This window comes from Peromyscus maniculatus, chromosome 1, assembly GCF_049852395.1.
Source record: "Peromyscus maniculatus bairdii isolate BWxNUB_F1_BW_parent chromosome 1, HU_Pman_BW_mat_3.1, whole genome shotgun sequence".
In the NCBI taxonomy this organism is placed as follows: Eukaryota; Metazoa; Chordata; class Mammalia; order Rodentia; family Cricetidae; genus Peromyscus; species Peromyscus maniculatus.
The window spans coordinates 176675211-176686099 of NC_134852.1; positions in this window are offsets into that span (position 1 = coordinate 176675211).

Sequence of the window (10889 nt, forward strand, 5' to 3'; positions counted from 1 at the left end):
AGGAGGTCAGGACAGAAAAACTTTTGCCTACACTCATATGCCATTTTGTTGCACCCAGTAATTATATTACCCAGCTTCCCTGTCATGGTGGTATTTCTGAGTTTTCTGGCCTGAGTATGAGCTGTAAGCTTTAAGAATTTTCAGAGGCCAGGTGGTGGTGGTGGCAGCAAATGCTGCCTTCATCTCCAAGTTCGAGGCCAGCCTGGTCTACAGAGTGAGTTCCAGGACATCGAGGGCTACACAGAGAAACCCTGTCTTGCAAAACCAATATCAAAAAAAATTTTTTTTCAGAGGTATTAAGTACGTGAACTTGGCAAGTCACATTTAATCTTTAATTATCACACTGAGTGCTACCATTTACCTGAGCCTACAGCATCCCTTTATCTAAATCAGCTCAGTGGAATGAAACCCAGAAAATAGTTGATTTATGTTATTATCAATCAGAGAGACACTAATCTATACTTCCCAATCTTTCCCAATGTCTCTTTTATGAGAAAGAAGTAGCAAGTTCATGGAGCAATTCCCCCACTAACGCATGTGTGCTCCATAAGATTGTGGCTCTCAAAAAGGCAAGCATCTGATTCGCTTGGTGAACTGACAAAATACAGCTTGTTGGAGCTTGTTGGGTGCTCTCTCAACTCCAAGCTTCAGTGGATCTGGGGTGGAGCTGCTTCAAACTTGAAAGTGTATTCGTGTGTGCGCGCGTGTGTGTGTGTGTGTGTGTGTGTGTGTGTGTGTGTGTGTGTGTTTAAATATGATACCCGAAGAGAGAGGAGGAGCAGGAGAGAGCAGAAGGGTGGAAGGGGCATATATGAATGCAGCAAAATGTTAGGGAGGGAACGGGAGAAAGGAGGGAGGGGAAATGGTTGGTATGTAAAATAAATTTTAAAATTTAATAAAAAAGTAAGTGGTGAGTCAAGACAGGATTGGGGGAGTTTCTTGTTTTTTATTTATTTTTATTTATGTATTTATTTTTAATTAAAATTTTTTAAATTCACTTTACATACCAACCACAGATCCCCCTCTCATCCCTCCTTCTGCTCTCCCTACCCCAAACCATCCCCCATCCCCTCCTCCAAAAGGGTAAGGCCTCCTATGGGGAGCCAGCAGAGCCTGGTACATTCAGTTGAGGCAGGACTAAGCCCCTCCCCCCTGCATCGAGGCTGAGCAAGGCATCCCACCATAGGGAATGGGCTCCAAAAAGCCATCTCATGCACCAGGGATAGATCCTGATCCCACTGCCAGGAGCCCCTCCAACAGACCCAGCTACACAACTGTCTCCTGTAGGCAGAGGGTCTAGTCCAGTTCCATGAAGTTTCTACAGTTGCTGGTCTAAAGTTCGTGAGTTCCTTTGAGCTTGGTTCAGTTGTCTCTGTAGATTTCTCCATCATAGTCTTGATCCCACCCCCAATCCCTCTTCTGTCTCTTCAACTGGACTTCTGGAGCTCAGCACATGGTTGTGGATCTCTGCATCTGCTTCCTTCAGTTACTGGATGAAGGTTCTATGATGACATTTAGGATATTCACCAATCTGATTACCAGGGTAGGCCAGCTCAGACACCCTCTCCACTATTGCTAGCAGTCTAAGCTGGGGTCAGAGGTTTTTTTTAATTTTAATGTTCTTTATTGGTGTCTCTGTGTGTGTATTTGCTTTTAGTCAGTAAGCCTCATAGGAATTCCTTATTCTTTTTTTTTTTTTTTTTTTTTGGTTTTTCAAGACAGGGTTTCTCTGTGTAGCTTTTTGACTTTCCTGGGACTCACTTGGTAGTCCAGGCTGGCCTCAAATTCACAGAGATCCGCCTGCCTCTGTCTCCCGAGTGCTGGGATTAAAGGCGTGTGCCACTACCGCCTGGCGAAATTCTTTATTCTTGATGGAACTTTCTTTTGTTTCAAATCATTTAAGAATAAAAGTTAAAGTTATCCCAAGTAACATTCACATTCAGAAGCGAGAAAGTTCAGGAGGAGGAAGGGACGTCCATGTGAATAAAGTCTTCCTGGGTGCTTGTCTTGGGTTTGAATTGAGCCTGGTACATGATGGCCCCCTGGATCCTTCCTTGGCTAGTCACTACTACAAGGCTCACAGCATCTGCACACAGACTTGGACTTCTGGAACGGATGCTTAGGTCATGGGCCTTGTGTAGTCTTTGATGTGATTCCAGCCGTGGCCATTTACCAGCTCTGCAAGGCTGGGGTTCATTTAACCCAGGGCTGCTGCACTGTGCTCCAGGTGGTTCCATTTTCAAAGAGAACAAAGTGACCGATGTTCCTGGTTGTTCTACAAGACCACAGCTCTGACTGAACCTCTCTGAACTCCCGTTTCCCTCTCTGTGGAGTAGGGAGAATAACTGTACCTAGAGATGTGTAGGACTACAGTTTCCTAGTTTCTAGTACATGCTCAAGAAATGCCATCAGGATTGAGAATTATAAGTTCAGTACTGGCAACTGCGAGATCTTTTGAAGGTATATGATCTCTCCAGTCCCCTCCAGCTCCAGAGCCATGGTGGCCTGGCTGGTCAGAGGTGCAGGCTTTCTTTAATTATTGCTGCACACCACAAAGGAAAGTCACATCTTTGAAGGGAGTCTCATGAGGGACAATTATTTTGTGATTAACAAGGTCCAGACCTTGCTGATAGGTGTCTGCCTGCTTCATTGCCGGATACAGAATACCGGGAACCTTGAGGAACTAAACGTTTATCCATAATAATTATCTCCCCGAGGAGCAACAGATTTCTGTTAGAAAAGCTACACTAGGCAGCAAATCCAGTGAGCCAGGTGGAAACACAGCTAGAGAAGCAAGCAGCAAATAGACAGGAGAATGAGGTTCAGTCTGGGAGCGTGGGGGTGTTGCTCTGAACCCCATCTGAGTAGCACATGGATGCTAGTATTCAATTTTTTTCAAACACGAAAGACCACCAAAGGCATGGCAGGCTGGGGAAGCAGGAGCCTTCTGAGTTCCAGCCACAGTTCTGAGTCTCTCCCAGGCTCTAGCCCAATCATCTGTCCTCGTATATAAAATGAGATGGCTGCGTGACATCAGAGTCTTCTCAATGTGCACATCTTAGAGTCCTTTTTTAAAAGCCGGCTTCATGGAAACATTCAGTTCAATATCCAACAAATGAGAGGTATCCTGCTGACAACAGGGTGGGAAGTGCATTCAATTTGTCTCTTACCTCTGTGGCTCCCGAGGGAAACCAGAAGAAACCCAGGACTCCACAGGCTGACTGCAAACCATCGAGCTGAACACTGCCTTCCAGCTCCAAAACGTTACCTTCTGGCTTTGATCTACTTCCTCAAAGGAATGACCATGTTCAACACTAAATTCCACAAAATCCTATGCCCTCCAAATCCTTCCCAGACTCTTTTATCTTCTAACAGCTCTGCATGGAAGCCATTATTAAACTCACTTTGTTCATGGGCAAGGGCAAATTATTTGCCCAAGGCTTTCAAGGGAGACAGGATCAGGGTCCAATTTAAAAGAAGCAAATCTTGCCTCTGGTACCCAGACTGAAATGAAAGACAGCTTTCAACATTTCTCCAACAGAGAGCACCGTAGCTCAGGCTCATCTTATCTGATGCACAGTTTTTTGTTTGTTGTTTTTGTTTTTGCTGTTGTTGTTTTTTTTGGGGGTTTTGTTTTTGTTTTTGTTGTTGTTGTTTTAAGGTGGCTTAATCCTAACTTTGTGTATAATTTGTTTTCAAGAATCATGTACATTGAAGCAGCTGTCAAGCCTTCGACACAATTTCATTTATTAGCTACAGAGAGTTGCTGGAAAGCTTGGAGAGAAAGCAGATGGATATATATATATATATATATTTCTGTGAATCCAAGGGACTTTCCTATGAGAAATTATAGGTTGTTATTTTCCTTGTTGTACCTTTACTCAGACAGATGGCACAAGACAGAGAACAAGAATTCTTGGTTTCCATGGCAATTGCTGGAAAACCTGGGCTTCTTTGCAATGATGTTGGTGCAGTATTTAGGTCAAAGGTGATATCAGAGGGACTCTTGGTAACTCAGCAACTCCTACTGATTGCAAGCCAATCAAATGTCTTCTCTGGAGCCCTGTGGTCACAAAGGCAAGCTCCTGTTTATTGGGGGGAAAGGCAGAGATGTCAAAGATAGCTAACGTGGTCTTTCCTTCCTAAGAATGTTGAGTGAATATGTGGATCATACAGGAACTTCAGTGAGACCCACAGATAGGTCATTACTACAGCTGTTTGCCTTTAGCAGTAGCCATCTAATTAAGCAGTAGCAAAATTAAATCCTCAGAAGCTGAGTTAATTATTGACCTCTTTATCTGTATATCATATAAAAGGCATCAGAGCTCTGTGCTGAGTATGGGTTCTGAGCCAGACTGCCTCTGTTCAAAACCCAATACTACCAGTTATTTTAGTGGGGTGACCAAATAAGCTACCTGACTTTACCTTTTCTTAGTTTCCTTGTCTATGACAACGGCAGTAATAAAGGCATTTAGCTCACAGGGCTGTGAAGAGGGCAGTATGACAATACACGCTGAAGTCTGGCCTGGTGGCTCAGGCCTGAGATCCCAGCTGCCTAGTAGGCTAAGACAAGAGGATCTCACATTCAAGGCCATCCTGTGTTCAATTCCCAGTGTCTCCCAAAATAATGACAACCACAACAAAGCCAAAACAACCAACAACAAATCCAGTTTGGAAAGACCTTGAAATAGGGTATGCGTTCAACATCTATTAACAATTGGCAAAGATAAAAGCCCTCAACGTAGCGCTCTTTACTAATGTTCAAAAGATAGCCCTGACCTGAGGTGGAGAAGGCCACTGGAGTGTTGTTATTGCTGTTCTGCTCTGTGAACCCCTGCTGGAAACACAAGGTCAGGTGCATGCTAGGAAGACACTGTATACATACCCAGGCCTCAAAGCCTGGGCTTGGTAGAGTACTACATCCCCTCTGATTTCTCTAGCAAACTGCAGTGGTAAGTGAGTAGAGTGAACCCCTGGACCCAAGGCCAAGGCTGCCCAGACACCAGATGTGAGCAGCTTGCTGCACCATGGCTTCCCACAGTTTTCCAACTTACCACAGTTCAAGGCAATGGAACCAAGCAGACAAGGACAGAAACGTCTGAAATCAAGAGCTGGCATAAACCTTTGCTGTTTCAAAGTTGCTTCTCTCCTGTGTTTTGTCATAGTGATAGAAGTCTTTTGTGGTGGCAGAAGAGGAGACAAGGATTCCTTTTTGTAGGTGATAGTTACATAGTTTGAATTTCCACCAGGGCCAAGCAGAATCTGGGGTTCTTCCATTAGTTTGCCCAGACTGAAAACCATAAGTGGTGAAAGATCAAAAGTGGATCAGAACACCGGGCAGCTGACACCTGTCTCAGCACTTTGGAAGGAGGGTCATGAGTTCAAGGTCAGCTCGGGCTATAAGACTTGGAAAATAAATAAATAATATAAATTAATAAGTGCAATAAATGAGGTCAGATTCTTTACTCATGATCTTTTGGAAGTTGTTGTGATGTCTGAATTAAATAACACATATACAGCCTATAACTCAGTTGCTGGTGAACAGCAAGTGCTCAATAAATATTACCATTTAAAATAAGTTTTGTTTATTTAAGAAGACGACTTTTGAAACTCTTCTAAAAATGCAAGATGAACATCTGATTTATCCTCACTCTGTTTTTACTAGATTTTTTTTTAAAGCCTCAGCACAATCCCCACATGTGAAGAAACAATTATCAGCTCCCTCTAGCCATCCATCCCAGACTGATTGTCGCTTGGAACACTTTCCCATAGAAACGATGCTATAAATAGAATCAGTTCTCAGAGGGACTGTCACATTCTTCAAAACTGTAAGATAGCTAAAACAGTCATTGATGGAGCCAGGAACACTGACTCCTACATCACCACCTGGGCCTCCCAGCGTGCCAAGCTTCTCTGGCTCCCAGTGACTCTGGATAAGACTGAACCTTAAGATATTTGGAAATGTTGACCAGCCAGGGCTGGTCAGTGAAGAACCCACTTGATGTTGCTCATGGACAGTGATGCCTGCCCTTCCTGACAGCCCCTGCATCAGACCCCAGTGGAAATGAGATTGTCTTGTCATGATTAAGTTATCCCATACCCTGGTAGATGGTATTTGATTCTGGGTCCCAGAGAATGATAACCCTAAACATGCATTTTTTTTTCTTTTTTAGCATGCTGACTCATTTGATCTACAGAAAATGAAAAGATTTGAAAGGCCTCCTGGCTTCTTTTACCCAAAGTCAAGAGCAAGACCTTGCCCACAAGTTTCTTTATCGTCGTCAAGACCAGACTGATTATAAAGGGAGCACAATTGCCTTTCATCAGGAAAACCCCATGATCGTGCTCTCTATTAGACACCTGATGGGTGACAGAGCCAGAGACTGACCTTACACAGCTTGCCTCCTGCTGCTGGGAGCTTATCCAGAGACTCCATTGTCTTTCATATCAAAGCACTTACCAGTAACAGCCACAGACATGCACAGCAAAGTGTTATCTAAGAGACAAATGAAGTTAGCGAAGTACGGTTTTCTTTAACATAGCAAGCTCTATGTGTAGAGGAGATAAACAATGAAAATCCCTTTGCAAGGTTGACAGTTTCCTTTTGGCCTTAGTCGAAAGTCTGAGAAAATAAAGTTTTCTCCTTTCTTCTTTTTCTTCTCCTCCTCCTTCTTCTTGAGATTACAACGTAATTACACCATTCTGCCCCTTCCCTTTCCTCACTCCAACCCCTCCCACATTATCTCTTCCACTTTCTCTCACATTAATCACCTCTCTTCTTTTCATTGTTGTTACCCGCTCAGTTCACATCTTACCTGTATGTCTCTGTTTCCATGTGGTGTTGGAGAACCAATTGGCGTGCTCTTCCCTGGGGAAGACTATTCATCCCACCCTCGGCGTTCCTTAGTTGCCTATAGTTTTTTGTTTTTGTTTTTTTTTTCCTCTAGGGTTTTTTGTCTTGTTTTGTTTTGTTTTTTTCCTCCTGAGCTTTCTCCTTTCCACATTAGTATGTCTATTAGTGTCTTCCTTGTTGAGGTCTCGTGTAGGGAGCCATGTTGGTGAGAGTTTTGGGGTATTGCTTCTCTGACATTTCTAGGAGACACAATGTCACAGCAAATTTCTTGTTCCTCTGGCTCTTACAGTCTCCTCTCCCCTTCTTCCATGATGATCCTTGAGCCTTAGAAGCAGGAGTTGTGCTGTAGATGTATCAGGTGGGACTGGGCTCTACAGCTCTGCATTTCAGTCGGTGGTGGTTTTCTGTAATGGTCCCCATCTGTGGCAAAGAGAAGTTTCCTTGATAAATGGTGGGAACTGCATTTATCTGTAGGGATAAGGATAGCTAGAACATAGTTAGGGGTTGTCCTGGTGTTGTAAAGTGGTGTTTGTAGGTTCTCCTCCAAGATCTACAATTTCACTGGCTCTGGGCTAGGTTTCCATTACCAGGCACGGTTTCCTTCTTGTTGAGTGGGCTGTAAGTTCAGTGAGAGAGCTGTTGGTGATAGCTAAAGTATGTGAAGCACTATTGTGCCTTAGATTAAACAGCCATGCTGGTGTTGTGATTCATAGTCATCACAGCTGTGTAGGAGCACTGGTCACTTCCTTCCTTTGGTAGCTTGCTTGGTCCCTTCTGGTCCCATACTGGAGAATCTGGGCCTCTGGAATTTAACAGTAAGCTGTTGAAAGTATTGTTCCCATGACCACACCACAATATATCTCTCAATTTCTTTAGATGCTTGCCTGGACACACTGTTTCCACTCTGTAGAGGCTAGCCTGGACACATGGCTTCCACTCTGTAGAGGTTAGCCTGGACACATGGTTTCCACTCTATACTTCTCACATTTGGGTGCTTTATCACCTGCTATGTAAGTTCTACTTCCTCATAATTATACTTCTCAGAATAAAATTTTGTACTTAGTAAACAAGTTTAGAAGCACTCCCTGTGGGTTGACTACTATTCTTCATTTCCTGTGGAAGAGGGCAGCTGGGGAAACACAGGGTACTTCAGAGACTTTATGTTCCTTATGAAGGAAATAAACACAGTTTGAACATTTTTAAAGTGAGCATTAATAAGTATACATCACAGTAAAAATTTCCCCTAAACTCTGCAGTGTTATAGAACTGTATGAAATTAAGTATAGCTTTCACAAATAAATCTATCTTTAAATGCTAGGTGCCCCTGGTTGTTTTTGCATTCCCAGCATGCCTTTCCACATAAGTACTAAATGATAATCTTTCCTAAATGTCATGCATTTATACAGCACCACCATCTAGGGTGTCTCAAGTACAGCTTCATGCTCTTAACTTAGGTTAACACACTTAAACTGCACAATAACCCCATAGGGAGGTACTGTCCTTATCCTGGAGAATCCATGACCTAGAAATGCTTCAGCATGGAATGCAAGGTCATTCTTTGGGCTGTTTGGCACAGCCAAGTAACACTTTGGCTATTATATACTGGCTTTTTTTTTAAATTTGATTTGATTTTGTTTATTTGATTGGTTCTGTGGTACTCTGGGTTGAACCCAAAGCCTCACATATGCTAAGCAAGTGTTCTACCACTGAACTACAGCCCTAGCCCTAAAGCTTATTGTAAAAAAGAAGTTTCGTATCTCACTATGACTAGTAATAAATAGAAAGTGACTATGAAAATGGATACAATGAGTGGGAATACAATGAGATTAAATTCTTGTGTGAGTCTACCAGTCTGAGCTCTGCTGTGTCCTCCTTACGAGGCAGGGGGATAATGGAGAAGAGCAAGTGTTACAGGAGTGTGCAGGATACTTTAATACAAAAGTATGTGCCGACGACAGAACACAGCCAAGGAATAAAGAAAAACATGTGTTCATAACATATTCTCCTTAACCTAGTCATAGCAAGTCAAAGGTTTTCAAACAGTGATTTTCTTGTCGTGAGGTATGATGGGCAAATCTTGAAGATCTCTGCCTTGACTTGTAGCACCTCACTGTCCCAAGCTTCGGTTTTCTGTTTGGAGTGAGAATAGTGTCTGAGGCTTAGACAAGCCATCTACAGATCCTGAGATCAGAACTATGATACGATAATTATGATCAGTGGACACGTAATATGGGCAGAGAAAGGAGTGCCTTATACCTAAGCCAGGGTCCCTTGCCAGAGATGTTGAGGACTCTCGTTTGAGAATATCAGGGCTACAGGGACAGGAAGGAGGGGCGGAGTGACACTCACATTTCTTTGTGACCTTAGTGGCTGCAGGTGGAAGGAATATGCTGGGCATCTGTGAAGGGTGGTCAGGAGACACAAGCGTCTTTAGACCTGAATATCTTTAAAGTGCAGAAAAACCAGGCCTCTAGCTCCTCACAGTTGGAGGACCTGATGGGCTGCAGGACCTGTACCTTCTTGGCTGACTAGAGAAAGGACAGGCAGTGGCAGCCAGGCTCCTGGGGTCTTCTCCTTGGGTTTCCTTGTTATCCCCTTCTGCCCCAGCCACTCAGAAAGTTATAGGCTTTGGAGACTTAGAGCCTGTATCTCCACAATCTGGGTCACAGGATTTTAGTTTACAAAACTGTTACTGACGTAATAACTACTTCCAATAATGTACTTTAATAAAGTATTTATAGAAAAACAGAAAAATGTGGCTTTTTTGCCAAACCCCAATTACATGAATATTTTTTAAAAAGACAAATTCAGATGAAGAAATAGTAATTTCATTAGTTTCATTTGTAGTTTTGGGCTGTCTTGAGGGACTTTCTTCTAAGTGACCCAGCCTTGACTGGCAGCCCCTCTTCAAGGAAGGATAATTTGGAAAAGTCAGAGTGAATCTTGAGTGACAAATTAAAAGTCCAATGCCAAGCAACATGCAGATCAGGAACAGGAAGCCTAGAACCCTCTGTGAGGCATGGTGGGATGGGATGTGGGCCACAGTCTGAACAACAGAGAAGAAGTCACTGGTCCCCAGGAGAGGCTGACAAATTTTTGAAAACATTGGAGCCTTTGATAGTGCTTGGTAAGCTTAACTTGAAGATTTAGGGTAACTTGAAGATCTAGTGACGACTGGAAGACTGGGTGGCAGATGGTCACAAAGCTAGTCCTCTCTCCTCATAGTTGGCTTTGGGCCCCACCTCTTATTTTCTTGGTAACACTAGAAAGAAAAACATCACAACTGACCCTCTTTAAGTCTCCTGGTCAAAATAACAGAATCTAGCTCTAGCTCTAGTTGGAGGTATGGCATTCTGATCTCCAAAGATTCAAACATTATATACTATTGTCTCCTCCCTTAAAAGTAATCTAGCTGGGCCAGTCAATCACCGGTCAGGAGACCATCCCACAGAAAATCTAATTCGCCTGAAGACAAGCTAAAGTAATGGCTCCGTTAAGCCTGCCTAACTTTTCCTTTTTCTTCTATGTCTCTCAGACACTGGTGAAAGGCCAAGCATGTTTTCCTTAACACTCTGGGCTTTTCATCCTGTGCCTGACGCCCCCTTCCCCTTCCTCTACGCAGCAGTTGCTGGCCTCCGCTGCTGAACAAACCTGCTTTCTGAGACCTTAACTCAGCCCTTTCTCATTCTCATCCCTTTCTTATTTTCTTCCTTCTGGCAGCTGCCAGGATTTACAGCTTGCCTAGCCTTTTTTTCTTTCTTAAATGCTAATAAAATTGTCCTCAGGCTTCCTTCCCAAGTCTGTTTCTAAATTCATTTTCAAATCTAAGAACCCACAGAAGGGAACAATAATTTCCCTGGTAACACAGGTAATGACAGCTGATCCATTTCCTGCTTTCCCTCATATTCCCCTTCAAAGTACCAGCAGCTGCAAGGCTGCTCCCTACCTCCTTCAGAGGCCTGAGGCCTGTGTCCCGGATGCATCAGAGCCTTCTTTCCAATGGAGGCAACAATTTCCTCAAGTGCCAGCCCCTTCC